The following is a 19,403-nucleotide window of genomic DNA, read 5'->3' on the forward strand; positions in this document are numbered from 1 at the left end:
TACTACGGCTCTGCCAGCTGCCAGAAGGGTTTGAAACTTCACCGGCACACAGAACAGACATCAAATGTGAAACATCAACAAGGACCTTTGTCTATATATATTAATGACTTTTTTTAAAAAATATGGGAAATCAAAAAAATGGTTCAAATGGCTCTAAGCACTATAGGACTTAACATCTTAGGCCATCAGTCACCTAGACTTAGAACAACTTGAACCTACCTAACCTAAGGACATCACACGCATCCATGCCCGAGGCAGCATTCGAACCTGCGACCGTAGCGGTCGCGCGGCTTCGGACTGAAGCGCCTAGAACCGCTCGGTCAAAAAGGCCGGCATGGGAAATTACTTATTGTACCATCCTCGTACGTTTCACGAAAAAAATAAATTAAGTCTATTGTTTTATAAGCAACACGGATTCAAGGAAAACTACTCGCATGACTCGCAGCTTGCTTTATTCATAAACGACGTTTTCCCAATAATAGGTGTAGGTGAACAAGTTGTTCACATCTTCCTAGATTTTCGGAAGGCTCTTCACAATATGCCACGTCCTCGACTGCGAGATAAAATTAGGTCATACAAAATATCTTCGAAAGTAGTGCTTGTCTTGCTGAAAACGTGACTAATAGAACCCAGAGGACTATACCGGATGTCACGTGCTATGCTGAAGCGAAAGTTACATCGCATGTGCCCTGAGGAACAGTAATGTTCTGAATACACACAAGCGAAAGGATGAGCAGTACAGTAACATAGTCCGCTGTCGATACCGTTATGTCCAAAAGAATATCGTAGTTGGTAGTCGTCAGGAAATGGAGAAAGACTTAGAGTAAATCTCCACTTGTTGTGACGAATACCAGCAGTCTAAATTAATCATACAGACTATAAAAACAGAAAGACCCAATTGTAACTAATTACATGATTTGTGGTGTCTTGAGGACGTCGAATCGCATAGGTATTTAGGGACAATTCTAAGAGGCAATATGAAATGATTGGGTTGGTGGGTTCCGGGAAAATGTAACGCATCTATAAAGGACATCACATAAAAGACGTTAGGGCGGTCAATTCTTGACTACTGTTCCAACGTGTGGAGTCCTCATCAAGAAGGTATGGCAACAGAAATCAGAAGAGATCACAGGCGCACTGGTAGGATCGTAATAGGTCGGTGTAACCCTTACGAATGTGTAACGGAAATGGTCGGGAAACTTAAAAGGGAATCCTTGGAAGAAAGACGACGTATTTCTCGCGAGCCTTTTTTTAGAATAAAGTTAGAGAACTGTTATACGATATCACCATAGTGTATTTCACGTAGATATCGTGAAAATGTTGTTCACCAAGCAAGAGTTACACAAAAAATGGTTCAAATGGTTCTGAGCACTATGCGACGTAACTGCTGAGGTCATCAGTCGCCTAGAACTTAGAACTAATTAAACCTAACTAACCTAAGGACATCACACACATCCATGCCCGAGGCAGGATTCGAACCTGCGACCGTAGCGGTCACGCGGTTCCAGACTGAAGCGCCTTTAACCGCACGGCCACATCGGCCGGCTACACAACAAATACCGCTATAGGCCGTTACCACAGAGACACAAGCACTTTCGCGGTGCCTCTCAGCTGAGAATAGCAGTCTCCGGCTGCCGCTCACCAACCCTTAACTCTGTGCGCCCCGATACCTTAAATGTACGAACGAGAGCTACAGCGTTATACTTGTGCACAATGATGATTCAAAAATGGTTCAAAAGGCTCTGAGCACTATGGGACTTAACTTATGAGGTCATCAGTCCCCTAGAACTTAGAACTACTTAAACCTAACTAACCTAAGGACGTCACACACATCCATGCCCGAGGCAGGATTCGAACCTGCGACCGTAGTTGTCGCGTCACAATGATGAAATTGTGGACCCAAAAAGATGCTTCCCTTACAGGACGTCTGTTTGAGGAATTGCTGCCGGCGTCTCTTCTGCCACTTGTCACGATTGCGCACATTACACCCTCACTCTCGCATCTCTCGGCATTTATTCTTGAGTGTAGTTACGTGCACCCACACCTCCCCAACACTCGTACTCCCAAGGTGAGAGACGTTTACAGGTTCCTGTTAAGGTCCATCCCTCGCAATGTGATTGAGAGGAAGAGCCCGAAGACCCTATGGCCTGCAGTGTGGAGAGCAGTCCAGAAGCCGTTCCTCCCCACGCGGGTAGGAGTCGCATGGTAAAAGGTGGTGAACGGGAAAGTTGTAACACGACAAAGGCTGCACGCTATTGGGATGGCGGATTCCCCCCTTTGCCCACGTTGCCATCTCGTGGATACTGATGAACACCGTTAAACGTGTGGATCGGCGTTAGAGGTATGGCTGCTAGTGCAGAAGATCCTCGCCTGCTACCTGCGTATCGCGCCTCGCACAATTGAGCCACGGCTCCTCCTTTGTCCAGAGGATACTTATTTCCCACCTGAGAAAGACTCACGCTCTCACATGGTTTAAAGTCATGTCCATATACTACCTCTTTCGAGATGATAAGAAGATGGTACTTGATTACTGGAAATTTCTCCAGGACAGTCATAGCACCGAAGGCTGTTTGCGAACTATTTGCGCATTGTCTTCGATAACCCCCCTCACAGTTTGGGAGTACCGGGCAGAGGATGACCGCCGTCATGGAGCTCCACACGCTGCGAAATGTTTGATCAACTTGGGACATGGAATCTGTACGCACATGGGCCATCCACATGGAATGGCGTGCGGGATTTGGTTACATTTTTGTTTCTTTATTATCTATCATCATACTGTTAGTTTCAAATTCGATTTCATAGTTTAGAAGGAAATCTTTGTTCTGTTGTTGCTACGGATGCACATTCTAATTGAGGAACTGAAATACGCCTTTTTCCATATAAAAAAGCTGGTAGAAAAAAAACAAGAAACAAAAAAACATAAATAAATAAAAGAAAGATGGTTAGGGCTCGGACTCCTACGCCAGAGGTCTCGGGTTCGGTTCCTCCTCCAGCTCTTTTTTTTTCGTCTTTTTCATTTTCTTTTGTTATTCCATCAGTTATTCAGAAAGTTTCCCAAACCTACATTATCTTTAACAAATTAGTTGCATTATTGAATAAAAATTATATAAAATGTCCTACGGGCCCGGGTTCGATTCCCGGCTGGGTCGGAGATTATATCCTCTCAGGGACTGGGTGTTGTGTTGCGTTCATCATCATTTCAGCCCCATCCGGCGTGCAGGTCGCTCAATTTGGCGTCGAATGTAATAAGACCTGCATCCTGCACCAAGGCGGTCGGACCTGCCCCGCGAGGGGCCACCAGCCCAATGCCGCAAAGCGCTCATTTCCATTTATCCTAAGCTCTTTCTGCCACCTCTTACAACGCGTGGTATACAGAATTGTAAGAGTACCGTAGGTTACTGTAGTCTGCCATAGGTAAGCAGAGACTACGGTAGTTTTACAAGTAGCATTGGTCAGTTAAGAATATAATCGCATCACCTATTTGTTAAGCGTGTTTTGTACGTATAGGGTGTAAACTCACTTAGATGGCTCTGTTTGCATAAGCAGTCAGTGTCTTTCTAGGTTCTCGAAGAAACCGGAAGCTGTGAACCTGCCAGAAACAGAATCAGGGAATATAAAGGGCGGCGTAATCTAAAGAACGGTTTGGTTCAAATGTTCAAATGTGTGTGAATTTCTAAGGGACAAAACTGCTGAGGTCATCGGTCCCTAGACTTACACACTACTTAAACTAACTTAAACTAAAGTATGCTAGGAACAACTCACACACACCCATGCCCGAGGGAGGACTCGAACCTCCGACGGGAGTGGCCGCGCAGTCAGTGACATGGCGCCTCTAACCGCGCGGCAGCATTTTGTTACTACAGAGTGATCCTCCTGACTGTTACTTAAAAATAAACATTATTTACTGCAAAATGTAAACTTTCAATGTTTAATTAAGGTTCTGTTCGAAAAATGTCGATTTGTAACGTGTAATAGAGGGGCACAGTAGTAAAAATAAAAAAAAAAGACAACATTACAGATTTATTATATCCGGCTACAGAACGCAATGTACAAAAAAAAGGTAAAATTTAAGAAAAAGAAACGCAAAATAAAAACATATAATATGTAAATTAAAGGGAAAAAAATGGCTCAAATGGCTCTGAGCACTATGGGACTTAACATCTATGGTCATCAGTCCCCTAGAACTTAGAACTACTTAAACCTACGCTTATAGAAAAATGTTTCGATAGTTGATAAACAACATTCACACGTATTAATAATAACACGGAACTCTTGGTTTGATCGAAATGAAAAATATTCCATTCAGCGCAAAATAACAACACCAATTGTATAGATTTTTATACATTTTTGCATGTAAACTGTACTTGCCTCCAAAGTAATTGATTTGGTTGTATAAAGGAGCACAAGTTAGCGATCGACTAATTTTTACCACTATTAAATAAAATACAATTTACGTTTTTTAAGCATATAAAATACTCAGTGGACTAAAACTGAACGATGTCCAGTTCTAATTATGTGCAAAACAAAAGAACGTCGAAGAGAAGTCGTCAGCTCCCAGTTTTTCTGTAACACATTCATTTACGTGTTTCTGTCCGTGCCAATGCTACCAGCACTGCCGTTAATCTTACAATTGACTGCTTCATTTATGTTCTGTTGTCAAAATTGCCGACCCGCAGTTTTGATAGAGAGCAGCTCTAGTCGTATCGACCGCCGAAATTGTTTACACCCGCCATAGGGAGCGTTGTCAACCGCGGACTACATTGTTTCTACCTTGTACTGGCGGACAGGGATACGCCCCCGCCGAGAGGCACGAAACGCGACACGCTGCGGACAGCCGGACAGTTCCGCACCAGCAACTAGACAGTTCAGCTCAATGCCAGCAACCAGCTCACTACAGTACTCTCAAGACTGTCACTCTGGATGGAGAACTAGGACAATTAACATAGTGTCTAGAATATAACATTCAGTTATGGTGACAGTATCATAGGTTGCCAAGAGACAGCAAAATAATTTTAGATATAATTGTGCTCGATGCAGGACATCAAGTGCCACTCACCAAACTATATGAGAGTTAAGTAGCATTTTGTAACATACTCTTTACACGTACATCTACACTGATGAGCCAGAAGATTATGACCAACTACACTCCTGGAAATGGAAAAAAGAACACATTGACACCGGTGTGTCAGACCCACCATACTTGCTCCGGACACTGCGAGAGGGCTGTACAAGCAATGATCACACGCACGGCACAGCGGACACACCAGGAACCGCGGTGTTGGCCGTCGAATGGCGCTAGCTGCGCAGCATTTGTGCACCGCCGCCGTCAGTGTCAGCCAGTTTGCCGTGGCATACGGAGCTCCATCGCAGTCTTTAACACTGGTAGCATGCCGCGACAGCGTGGACGTGAACCGTATGTGCAGTTGACGGACTTTGAGCGAGGGCGTATAGTGGGCATGCGGGAGGCCGGGTGGACGTACCGCCGAATTGCTCAACACGTTGGGCGTGAGGTCTCCACAGTACATCGATGTTGTCGCCAGTGGTCGGCAGAAGGTGCACGTGCCCGTCGACCTGGGACCGGACCGCAGCGACGCACGGATGCACGCCAAGACCGTAGGATCCTACGCAGTGCCGTAGGGGACCGCACCGCCACTTCCCAGCAAATTAGGGACACTGTTGCCCCTGGGGTATCGGCGAGGACCATTCGCAGCCGTCTCCTTGAAGCTGGGCTACGGTCCCGCACACCGTTAGGCCGTCTCCCGCTCACGCCCCAACATCGTGCAGCCCGCCTCCAGTGGTGTCGCGACAGGCGTGAATGGAGGGACGAATGGAGACGTGTCGTCTTCAGCGATGAGAGTCGCTTCTGCCTTGGTGCCAATGATGGTCGTATGCGTGTTTGGCGCCGTGCAGGTGAGCGCCACAATCAGGACTGCATACGACCGAGGCACACAGGGCCAACACCCGGCATCATGGTGTGGGGAGCGATCTTCTACACTGGCCGTACACCACTGGTGATCGTCGAGGGGACACTGAATAGTGCACGGTACATCCAAACCGTCATCGAACCCATCGTTCTACCATTCCTAGACCGGCAAGGGAACTTGCTGTTCCAACAGGACAATGCACGTCCGCATGTATCCCGTGCCACCCAACGTGCTCTAGAAGGTGTAAGTCAACTACACTGGCCAGCAAGATCTCCGGATCTGTCCCCCATTGAGCATGTTTGTGACTGGATGAAGCGTCGTCTCACGCGGTCTGCACGTCCAGCACGAACGCTGAGGCGCCAGGTGGAAATGGCATGGCAAGCCGTTCCACAGGACTACATCCAGCATCTCTACGATCGTCTCCATGGGAGAATAGCAGCCTGCATTGCTGCGAAAGGTGGATATACACTGTACTAGTGCCGACATTGTGCATGCTCTGTTGCCTGTGTCTATGTGTCTGTGGTTCTGTCAGTGTGATCATGTGATGTATCTGACCCCAGGAATGTGTCAATAAAGTTTCCCCTTCCTGGGACAATGAATTCACGGTGTTCTTATTTCAATTTCCAGGAGTGTACATCTACACTGATGAGCCAGAATATTATGACCAACTACTTAATAGCTAGTTTGTCCGTCTTTGGAACGAAATACATCACTGATTCTGCGTATCAGTCATCCGGCACTTTGTTGGTCGGTTTGCGTAGGTATGCGGCATTAACGTCTACGCACACGTCATGTAACTCGCGTAAATAACGGGCCGCTGATCTGCGTACGCGGTGATGACACCCGATATCGATTACATCAGGCGACTTTGCTGCCGAGACTTCAACGTGAGTTCATTATAATGCTCCTAAATCCACTGTAGCACGGTTCTGGTTCAGAGACACAGGCAGTTATACTGCTGAAAGATGCCATCGCCGTCGGGGAAGACATCAAGCATGAAGCGACGCAAGAGCTTCTTAGCTGTCAGCGCGTTTTCGATTACTACTATGGGTGCCAGCCGGTGAGCCAGGCGGTTCTAGGCACTCCAGTCTAGAACCGCGCGACCACTACGGCCGCAGGTTCGAATCCTTCCTCTGGCATGGATGTGTGTGATGTCCTTAGGTTAGTTAGGTTTAATTAGTTCTAAGTCCTAGGGGACTGATGACCTCAGATGTTAAGTCCCATAGTGCTCAGAGCCATGTGAATCATTTGAACTACTTTTTTTTTTTTTGTCATCAGTCTACTGACTGGTTTGATGCGGGCCGCCACGAATTCCTTTCCTGTGCTAACCTCTTCATCTCAGAGTAGCACTTGCAACCTACGTCCTCAATTATTAGCTTGACGTATTCCAATCTCTGTCTTCCTCTACAGTTTTTGCCCTCCACAGCTCCCTCTAGTACCATGGAAGTCATTACCACATGTATTAGCATATGTCCTATCATCCTGTCCCTTTTCCTTATCAGTGTTTTCCACATATTCCTTTCCTCTCCGATTCTGCGTAGAACCTCCCCATTCCTTACCTTATCAGTCCACCTAATTTTCAACATTCGTCTATAGCACCAGACCTCAAATGCTGCGATTCTCTTCTGTTCCGGTTTCCCCACAGTCCATGTTTCACTACCATACAATGCTGTACTCCAGACGTACATCCTCAGAAATTTCTTCCTCAAATTAAGGCCGGTATTTGATATTAGTAGACTTCTCTTGGCCAGAAATGCCTTTTTTGCCATAGCGAGTCTGCTTTTGAAGTCCTCCTTGTTCCGTCCGTCATTGGTTATTTTACTGCGTAGGTATCAGAATTCCTTAACTTCATTGACGTCGTGACCATCAATCCTGATGTTAAATTTCTCGCTGTTCTCATTTCTACTACTTCTCATTACCTTCATCTTTCTCCGATTTACTCTCAAACCATTCTGTGTACTCATTTGACTGTTCATTCCGTTCAGCAGATCATTTAATTCTTCTTCACTTTCACTCAGGATAGCAATGTCATCAGCGAATCGTATCATTGATATCCTTTCACCTTGTATTTTAATTCCACTCCTGAACCTTTCTTTTATTTCCATCATTGCTTCCTCGATGTACAGATTGAAGCGAGTCTGCTTTTGAAGTCCTCCTTGTTCCGTCCGTCATTGGTTATTTTACTGCGTAGGTATCAGAATTCCTTAACTTCATTGACGTCGTGACCATCAATCCTGATGTTAAGTTTCTCGCTGTTCTCATTTCTACTACTTCTCATTACCTTCGTCTTTCTCCGATTTACTCTCAAACCATTCTGTGTATTCATTTGGCTGTTCATTCCGTTCAGCAGATCATTTAATTCTTCTTCACTTTCACTCAGGATAGCAATGTCATCAGCGAATCGTATCATTGATATCCTTTCACCTTGTATTTTAATTCCACTCCTGAACCTTTCTTTTATTTCCATCATTGCTTCCTCGATGTACAGATTGAAGAGTAGGGGCGAAAGGCTACAGCCTTGTCTTACATCCTTCTTAATACGAGCACTTCGTTCTTGATCGTCCACTCTTATTATTCCCTCTTGGTTGATGTACATATTGTATATGACCCGTCTCTCCCTAAAGCTTACCCCTACTTCTTTCAGAATCTCGAACAGCTTGCACCATTTTATATTGTCGAATGCTTTTTCCAGGTCGACAAATCCTATGAAAGTGTCTTCATTTTTCTTTAGCCTTGCTTCCATTATTAGCCGTAACGTCAGAATTGCCTCTCTCGTCCCTTTACTTTTCCTAAAGCCAAACTGATCGTCACCTAGCGCATTCTCAATTTTCTTTTCCATTCTTCTGTATATTATTCTTGTAAGCAGCTTCGATGCATGAGCTGTTAATCTGATTGTGCGATAATTCTCGCACTTGTCAGCTCTTGCCGTCTTCGGAATTGTGAAAGTCAGATGGTATATCGCCAGACTCATATATTCTACACACCAACGTGAATAGTGGATTTGTTGCCACTTCCCCCAATGGTTTTAGAAATTCTGATGGAATGTTATGTACTACGGGTCACATAAAGCGCTGTAGAGTGTCTCCCATAGAACAATGCTGCTTCCACCAGCCTGCGTCCGGACGCGATGAACCTCTCGAACCGCCGTTCACGGCATTTGTAGACACCATCGAAGTAGTGTAGCATACATGCGATTCACCCGAAGTTCCGACAAGTTTCCATTGATCGATGGTCGAATCTCGATGGTCCCGTCCCCACTGCAATCATAACTGACGATGTTGTTCGGTCAACATGTGAACACGTAAGTGTAGTCCGCTGCGGAGCTCCCTGTTCAGCAATGTACGATGAACGGCGTGCTACGAAACACTTGTGCGTGCACCAGCGTTGTGCTCTTTTGGCTGAGACACCACAGTTCACCATCTATCCTACTTTACAAAGCAGATAAGCCTCCAAACCCCACGTCTGTGAAGAGTCGTGGACGTACGACCATTTAGCGCCTAGAGGTGGTTTGACTGTCTTTCTACCGCTTCCCGCAGATCCTCACGACAGCAGCACATAGATTTTCGACCTGCTTTGCCGTTTCCAAGACACTAGTTCAGATTCTGCGTCATAATAATCTTCCCTTTGTCAAAGTCGTTTATCTCAGTGGCTTTCTCCACTTACAGCTCATATCTTGGCTAGGGTGATGCCGTCCGTGTCTGCTCCGCTTACATACTTCCGTTACCGCGACACATTCTCGCAAAATCACCAAGTGGCGTCCAACATCGCGGTGGTCAGTGTACATAATGCTTTGGCTGTTCAGTGTATGTCTGCGTGACTACTCTGCAGTTCGCACCTACGTGACCGACAGAGGGTTCATCAAACCACTTCCACTCCCGAACAGCGAGCGGGAAAAACGAATACTTAAATCTCTCTGTGCAAGCTCTGATTTTTGTTCTCCATTACAGTGACCATTTCTTTCCATGTAGATGGAAGTCTAAAAAATACTTTCGTATTCAGAGGAGAAATCTGTAGATTGATTTTTTGTGGAATGATGTCACCACATCTAAAAACGTCTTTGGTTTAATGATTGCCACGCCAACTTGCGTATCAGTTTCGTGATATTCTCTCTTCCTTGTTTCGCGATAACACGAGACGAGCTATCTTCCTCTGAAATTCTCAGATGTCCTTCATCATTTCTGTCTGGTAAGGATCCCATACCGCACAGGAATGCTATAGCAGATGACGGACAAGCTTAGCGTAGTCAATCTCTTTAGTGGATTTGTTGAATCTGCAAGGTGTCCCAGCAATAAAACGCGGTCTTTGATTCGACAGCATGGATCCGAAATTTTTAATCGTTTATTGCAGATCGATTTCAGCTACTGTCTAGCTATCTTCAGAGCAGTTACATCCAAATCATGATGACTCATCGTAAATAAACTCGCACATGGTATCACATTGCCACGGCATGCTGCCTCTTCCCCTAGCTTGGATCTCATCAATACCGTCGTGGAGCACGCTGTTCCTGATGGAAATTAATCTGAAATTTCGAAAACAGCGTACCAGATCTTGAGACATTTCAGTTCGACTTTAAGCAGAATCATTGTAATAATCAAACTGACTCGTTATCACACTAATTCAATGCTGGAAATATTATTTATAGGAGGAGAGTGGAACGTACATTAATTGAGAAAAGTAATATTGACAAATATATCTTTACATCTTGTAAATATTAAAAAGAGATACTGACTTCATATGTTACCATTAAAGTGATTACTTGTTTTTGAAGCCAATTATAAGTTCGATAAGTAAGTGCATTTTGCTGTTAAGAAGCAGTTCTGAAGTTTGTTCTAGCGCCTTCGGGGTGTCAGCGGCTATGACGGTTACTCAGTTTCATTTAAGTACGTTGGACGTCATAAGTCAGCACATAGTTATGTATGGAGGTGGCGGACAACGTAGCAAATCAGACGTTCCATTACTTACTTTATTTCCAATAGGGCCGTTATGAAGACGCTGAAGAGCTGAGAACCAGACCAATAGAGTGCTTTGCCAACCTTTCAAACGCAATGTAGCAGCGGTTCTGCCAGTTGTTGGCTTCGTGACTTTCCGTCGGTATGTGACAAGAGATGCCTGCGCATAGGTTATGTGTTGTGAAGCCATAGTGCAACCGTCTAATGAATCGGTACTTAGATTCTTATACAAACGTGTGATGTTTCTACCACAACGTGTTTCGAGACTACATTATCGCATCAAGTTCTATAAAACAAAGAAACAAAGGAATACAATGTAATACAACACACACACACACACACACACACACACACACACACACACACATACATACACACACACACACACTGGCAACTTTAATGTTTATGCTGTCCTGTAGTATAACATAAGTTAAAGCTTCCATGCAATTAGACACCGTGAAAAGTAAAATCCCAGCAGCAGACATGCATTATCAAACATGAAACTCTTTCTAGAACGTATCCTGTTGGCGTATTGTACTATCAAGGATCAGTTGTAAACTAGAGGCAGCCGCTTTCACCTTTAAGATAGTACTCTCCTCTAACGCATACGTCACAGCCCCCAGCGATGCCACTGTCTGTTACAAAATGGTCGAACATTACATGTCAAGTCCTAGCGAGTCCTAAAAACCATTTCTACTCCTATGTTGCAATGTGTGCATCCATAACGAATGACCAACAAATAATACCAAACCCAAGTTGTTGGCTGCTTCCCAAGGAGGAAATCACTAAGATGGGCCCAGAATTGCCTGTTGGACATCTCTGTTTTCCAAATTATAGATTGCAGCCATCAGTCGTCCTTTTTCAAGTTTATTAAGCAAATCTAGGTTTCGGCTCAATACTTGTAACGCCCTTCTGATCCCTACGCAGAGGACCAGAAAATCCATTAGATTACGGGCCTGTGTATTATTGGCGTGGTCCTGGCGCCCGATGGCCAGCTTGGTGGCCAACATTCCAATGTGTACACACTTGAACACTCCGCGCAACACTGTACCACGATTCTGAACTTGTGGCACGGACATTTAGTTAACTTGCTGCAAGATACGATCGCCATTTTCTAGTAGTACACTGCTGTCAGATGCCTCCTATTACTGTCACACATCGCAAGGAAGCCCACGGTAATGTCCTCCATAGCTTTCCACAGTCCCCTCTGGTATGACTCCGTGGTGCAGTGCACCTTTTGAGCATCCATTCCCCTGGATGACAGCGTATGCGGGCACGAGCACGAAGTTGATGTAACAAAAACACGTGATTCATCCCATCAGGTGCGAGCCTTCATTGATACAAGACCCAGTGTCGATGATACATTTTTTTTTCTTTATTGTGATTTCATTCCCCTGCCCCATATGGGCAGGGGAGGGCTGTCAGCAGCACAATCCGCCGCTCTTCAGCCGAGTGACACACAAGAATAAAATAATACATACATAAGGAGATAAAAAGGGGAACATAAAACAGAGTAAGGGGAGAAAATGGAGGTAAAAAGACATGGACATGTAGACGTTCATGGGGGACAGTTAAAAAAGTCAGCAGAAAGTTAAAAAACACAGTTGGCGATTCTTAAAACACAGAGAAGACACTGGATGCTCATGCACAGGTTAAAAGTTGGCCACAGTATTAAAAACACTCCGAAACAACACACTTAAAACCCACTTGGAGCACACACGGCGAAGAATAAAACTACCAGGTGGGACCTGCCGAGGGAAAGGTCAGAGAGGATGGAAAAGGAGGGGAGAGCATGGGGCAGCTGGGGAAGCGGCGGGATGAAGAGAGGAGGGGCAACCGTGGGTTCACGAAGAGGCAGGAGACACATGGGGCGGGAGAGGAAAAGGGAAGACAGGGCAGGAGGGAGCGCAGAGACACTGAAAGAAGGCACAAGAGATGGAGGGGAGTAGGAGGGAAAATCCGCTCAGAAGGAGGGAGGGGTCGATGATACAGTGTCCACTGCAATTATAATAGCCGCTGTCGTTCGGTCAACACGGGAGCACACATGCGGTCGTCCGCTGCGGAGCCCCGTAATCACTGAACAGCGTGTAACGAAGCACCTGTGCCTGCAGCAGTATTGTACCGCTACAGACTGCCAACCATCCCACTGTACAGAGCGAAACAGTCTCCCACCTCTATGTTCGGTGATGAGGCTGTGTCTTCCAGTACCTTGTCGCCACTCGCGGTTTCACGACTTTCTAGAAATGCTCACGACTGTAACACGGCAACAGCCGACTAGCTTCGCCATTTCCGCGATGCTCGTAACGAGGGGTCGGAACATAATATTTTGCCCTTCGTCAAAGTCGCTTATGCCAGCGCAGCTCCCCATCAGCGGCTCGTACGTTCACTACAATGAATCCATATTCGCCCCTCCTGTGTTTATCTATGAGGTTGGTGCATAAGTGCGTAATGTTTTTCCATAAGTTTAATAAACACAAGAGATACACATAACAGAGACTTCAGTGATGAATTTTCTCTGTTTACAACAGTCTGCTAACGCTCTGGTACATTTTCGATACCGCGAGTGTAGTAATCATTTGGTATTGAGGCGAAGAACTCATCGAGCTACGTTCAGTGAGCTTTTTCATCCGGAGGGGAAGTTCCTTGAAGGTTATTCAACAGATAATGGAAAACGTGAAAATATGAGGGCTCAAGGTCGGGGAAAACTGAAGAATGAGATACAACCCATCGGCTTTGAAAAATTAAATTGCAAGTTACCACAGATGATGCATTGGAAGGTGTAGGCGGATGTAGGCAAAGAAATGTAGTACAGAAAAACTGGTTGTGGACGTATACCACGTATACCCATATTTCGAAAGTAAAGGTATAAACATCGCTTTTTTCGCAATAGAATGTCCTAGTATCTTATTGTTCGGGTTGGTCTATGTAGATCACGCAAAGGATGGGGCACAAGTGCTCGAGAAAGCGAAAAAAAAAAAACACAAACGTAATACTGGCATGGAATATCTCAGCTGACATATGTAGGTTGTATACTGTACTTCAGTTGACATATGTAGGTCAACTTAAGAATAGGATATTAGCACCAGGGAAGGCGAAAAAAGCGACGAAAGTAGAATTTGTTTGCTGGACTTAGATGAACTGTATAGGTCAGCTGAAGAATAGGTTACAACTTTGGTAGTTCAGATGAGGTTCAAGATGCCAGTGTTATGTATGTCGTTTTTTTTTCCTTTCACTAGTACTAACATCCTATTCTACATTGTACAGGATACGAATGAGTTGCAGAGGAGACAGCAATTGGAACGACTCACTGTCAGACAAAGGTATAATTCAAAATGTGCACATAAATGATTTAATATTACTGCAAGCTTCAAAAAGCACACACAATATCTATCTCTTAATAACACATTCAGTTTTATTTACGATTATGACGCTTTACCACTGAAGATAACCGATTTATTACCTACGGCTCGAAAATAAAGAAACTAACGTCTATATCTAAAATATGATGCCAACTGCGGTGTCTCCGCCAGACACCACACTATCTAGGTGGTAGCCTTTAAAACGGCCGCGGTCCGTTAGTATAAGTCGGACCCGCGTGTCACCACTATCAGTGCTTGCAGACCGAGCGCCGCCACACGACAGGTCTAGAGAGACTTCCTAGCACTCGCCCCAGTGGTACAACCGACTTTGCTAGCGATGGTTCACTGACAAAATACGCTCTCATTTGCCGAGACGATAGTTAGCATAGCCTTCAGCTACGTCATTTGCTACGACCTAGCAAGGCGCCATGTTCAGTTACTATTGATATTGTAAATAATGTACAGTCAATAGCGACGTTCACCATTTATGGATTTAAGTTAAGTATTCCACCAGCTACGTCCGTTTTTTCTAAAGTCTAATTTCCTTGTCCTGTTCCAGACCTCACGCCAGCCTGCGTGAGCTAAAACGCGTGCCTTTCGGCTTCCTCTAGTAACCCGGTGTTGGCTCTCCTGCCAACCCACAACACCAACAGTCAAAGCTGAAGATTGTATCAAATTCTTCTGTTCGCTCCCAAGATCGGATGAATAAGGTGGCTGAGGAATGACTTCCCAACCAAATTCCTACATAGTTCTTTCTTTTTCATTCAGTCTAGCAGGATGCGGGCAGGTGCCCTCATTGAGCAGCATCAATTCACGCAGTTTTCCTGGTCGTTGTTCTTGGACTCCGTCTGCAACATGTCTCAGCTTTCTCACCAGATGCATGAAATAATTTTTTGTGGATGCGCGCAGGTGTTTTTTGTACGGGGACTTGCTGCTTTGTTTGGGCTCAGCCAATCCTTTCTTTTCCTCACGTTAGCGTAAAGACACTATTTCCCGTTACCAGTAATGGTACAGGTTAGGAATGGTCGGTGTTGTTAACGAGACAATTGATGACGAGCAAGCAGAAATGTGCATATGGCGGCCCACGGATTTTTGTGATTTTGGCTTAGAGCAGTGGTAGCCATACACCCGATTTCTGAACCTTTCCCATTGCATAGAAATGTCACACGATATTGGAAAAATCACAGGTCAACACATTTGCCAGTTCTCGAGCACTAAAGTGGATCACTCCGAAACAATGCGCTTAAACGATCTTCGTCAAACCCCGAAAGTCTTCCTGAAAGTGGAGAATCATTAACGTCAAAACGATTCTTCTAAAACGAGAAAAACATTTTTTTTCCCGTGCTCTGTCCAGCTGCATTATCCCCATAAACAGCGCAAACGTTACCGGCTGCCTCCGCTGCTGTCCCTCCTCTATTAAACTCAAACACAAAAGTCTGTCGGAAATGTACCGATTTCCCCGCTTGGCACTTCATTTTCTAGCGTCCACAGCTCCACTCACTATCTCCAAATGACAAAATGACACTAAGTAAACACTAATAGCAACAGTGAACTACAAATAAAAAATGTAAATCGGTAAATAAACACATAGCAGCAGGAATACCAACATGCAACAGTCTCGCTCTGAACAGTGATCAAAATGTTTTGGCTGTGAGTGAAGATGTTACCAGGACTGCAGTTATTGCTACCAACTATATTATATTTGCGTATAACCATGAATGCTTTGATACCATTCCAGGTTCTTATTGTGCACCAGTTTCCATTATGAACATACTCTCTTCGTAATGCAACGAGGAATGGTGGAATATTATTGTAGGTATGACGTGGTGGAAACTAATCATAATAAATATAGGAACATTTATCTCGCAGAACGCATAGCATTTCGTGACGCGTGTTATTGAATGTTGATTCATGCTGTTGTCACTATGGCATCTTGTGCCTTCTTCATCTTTTTAGACCCAAGTTTACTCTTTCCAGAACAGTTAAGTTTTACCAAATATAGAACACCTAAATAGAAACTTAACTCTTCTACCAAGTCTGAACAATAAATTTAGATAAAGGCTCAAATATCCTGCTACTGTTGTGTCATTACCTAATTTTAGTTCGGTTTTCTACAGATACCGAGCACTTGTTCACATTATCAGGTTAAGGGTTTAACGTCCATGACGAGTTCATTATACACTGGGCACAATGTCAGATTGTGCAAGGATGGAGAAGGGAATTCACCATGAAACTTGCTGGCAGATTATAACTGTATGCCGGACTGAGACTCGAACTCGAGACCTCCGCCTTATGCCTGACAGAACACTTGTCCACGAAAGGCAAAGGTCCCGAGTAGGAGTCTCGGTCCGGCACACAGTTTTAATCTATGAGGAAGTTTCATATCAGCGCACACACTGATGCAGAGTGAAAATTGCATTCTGGGAATTCAAAATGTCTTTTACAAAGGCATCATACTTGCATTTGCATTAAACGACTTAGGGGAACGATGGAAAACCTATATCTGGATAGCTGCATGAGTAGTGGAACGACAGTCCCCCCGAATAGCCTTACCACGAAGGCTTCTCGCATGGGCGTCAAACGTCGATCAAAAATATTTAACGCGGAGGATTGTTAGTTGCCATTATTTGGTGTTTGCAAACATGTACATGAAAACACCAACTTCGTACTCTGTAAGAAGTTATTGTCTGAGAACAAGTTTTTTCCTTAATCGTTATTTCCATTCCCCACTAAGGGGCGGGCTGGCAGCGGCCAAATATTACACAAATTGAAAATATGTGTAAAATATGGAGAAACGGGTGATTGTGAAATGACTGAAAAACCACAGTGGAGGTTATTTACAATATTTACATGAAAACGGGTGACAGTAAATAAAGTTTTTTTAATCACATTTTCAGACAATACTGACGTTTTTATTTAAACCATAGAAGTGACTTTATATTATAGTTAAAATAATCTCACCAGACAAAAAATTACTCACCGCTAGAGAAATTATTACAAGCATTATTTAAAACTGTGTAATTCCACCCCTGAACTTGAAAAAGTCTGAATTCGGTTAGGAATTAAGTTCATAACATTGTGAAGGTTCGTCGCATCCAGGTTAAGCCACTCTCTGAATATATGACTGTGCAATTCCGTCAAATTGCGGGGATGCTTGTGTCGGCGTTTTACTCACTGATTGAACGAGTCCCACATTTTTTCTAAGGGATCAAGCCAAATGAGTTCCTAGGCCAGTCGAGATGCAATAGGGTGGGGGTGTTTCCAGAAAACCAGCCACATATTCCTCCAGCTCTATGAACTTCACTGTTGTCATCATTATGTGCCTGTGTGAGCAATGGTCTCTTGTGGGGTAACCGACACCATATGTTCATTGCTTTTAGTTACTCTTGAAGTGTTCTCTCTCTATGTTTACCCGACGGTAGGCCCTCGTCACACGACATTTCATTTCATTTCATGTTTGGGATGGATATTCATTCGCCGGCTGCAGCACTTTCTGATAGGTTTGGTAGCGATTTTGATTCACAGTCTGTGAAAAGTGTCTCTGTTCCCTCTCAGTCAATATCTAATTCCGACCACTGCACTCAAACATGTTTCATGGCCACGTGTGTTACACAACTGCCTGTAGACACGTTGAACAGTCCGCTAAGAAACACCAACAAATCCAGCAACTTCACACACCGTATGCCCATGTGCATAGCCAAACACGATTGTGCCCTTTTACCACTTTGTCACTTCCTTACAATTGTCCATGTCAATGCACAATGTCCGCTTGAAACACAAATGTCTCACTGACCGCTGCAAAGGTGATGCCGGTGACGCATGAAAATGATCACGGTCACGGTGGACGTGGAATGATGAGTATGGCAGGAGCCGTGTGCAACCGCAGGTAGCGAGTAAAAGTCAGCAAGGTGGAAGAAAGGTGAGGGAAAAAAATGGATGACATGAGGTGGATCGATGTGACTAGGATTGGAAAGAGCAGTATATCCCGAGACGGACTTCATCGTTGGGGAATAATTGGTAGAAGCTCTGGAAGGATACTATAGATAAGGTGTAAAGATGCACGGCAGGTGTAATATGGAGGTAGAGGCGCAGCAGCGTACCTAGATTGGCGAGAAGCAGCATATCTTCTACACATATAAAGTCTCGTGCCACGATATCTATATGTTCAGGCTAATGTCAGGAAACCCGTAGGGATTCTGACGCGGTTTTAACTAATACACAAACTTGTTCAATAGAAGGTTTATACACTACTGGCCACTAAAATTGCCACACCAAGAAGAAATGCAGATGATAAACGGGTATTCATTGGACAAATATGTTATACTAGAACTGACATGTAATTACATTTTCACTCAATTTGGGTGCATAGATCCTGAGAAATCAGTACCCAGAACAACCACCTCTGGACGTAATAACTGCCTTGATACGCCTGGGCATTGAGTCAAACGGAGCTTGGATGGCGTGTACAGTTACAGCTGCCCATGCAGCTTCAACACGATACCACAGTTCATCAAGAGTAGTGACTGGCGTAATGTGACGAGCCAGTTGCTAGGGCACCTTTGACCAGACGTATTCAATTGGTGAGAGATCTGGAGAATGTGCTGGCCAGGGAAGCAATCGAACATGTCCTGTATCCAGAAAGGCCCATTCAGGACCTGCAACATGCGGTCGTGCATTATCCTGCTGAAATGTAGGGTTTCGCAGGGATCGAATGAAGGGTACAGCCACGGGTCGTAACGTCCACTGTTCAAAGTGCCGTCAGTGCGAACAAGAGGTGACCGAGACGTGTAACCAATGGCACCCCATACCATCACGCCGGGTGATACGCCAGTACGGCGATGACGAATACACGCTTCCAATGTGTGCTCACCGCGATGTCGCCAAACACGGATGCGACCATCATGATGCTGTAAACAGAACCTGGATTCATCCGAAAAAATGACGTTTTCCCATTCGTGCACCCAGGTTCGTCGTTGAGTACACCATCGCAGGCGCTCCTGTCTGTTATGCAGCGTCAAGGGTAACGGCAGCTATGGTCTCCGAGCTGATAGTTCATTCTGCTGCAAATGTCGTCGAACTGTTCGTGCAGATGGTTATTGTCTTGCAAACATCCACATCTGTTGACTCAGGGATCGAGACGTGGCTGCACTATCCGTTACAGCCATGCAGAT

Source organism: Schistocerca cancellata, chromosome 2 (genome assembly GCF_023864275.1).
Source record: "Schistocerca cancellata isolate TAMUIC-IGC-003103 chromosome 2, iqSchCanc2.1, whole genome shotgun sequence".
Taxonomy (NCBI): domain Eukaryota; kingdom Metazoa; phylum Arthropoda; class Insecta; order Orthoptera; family Acrididae; genus Schistocerca; species Schistocerca cancellata.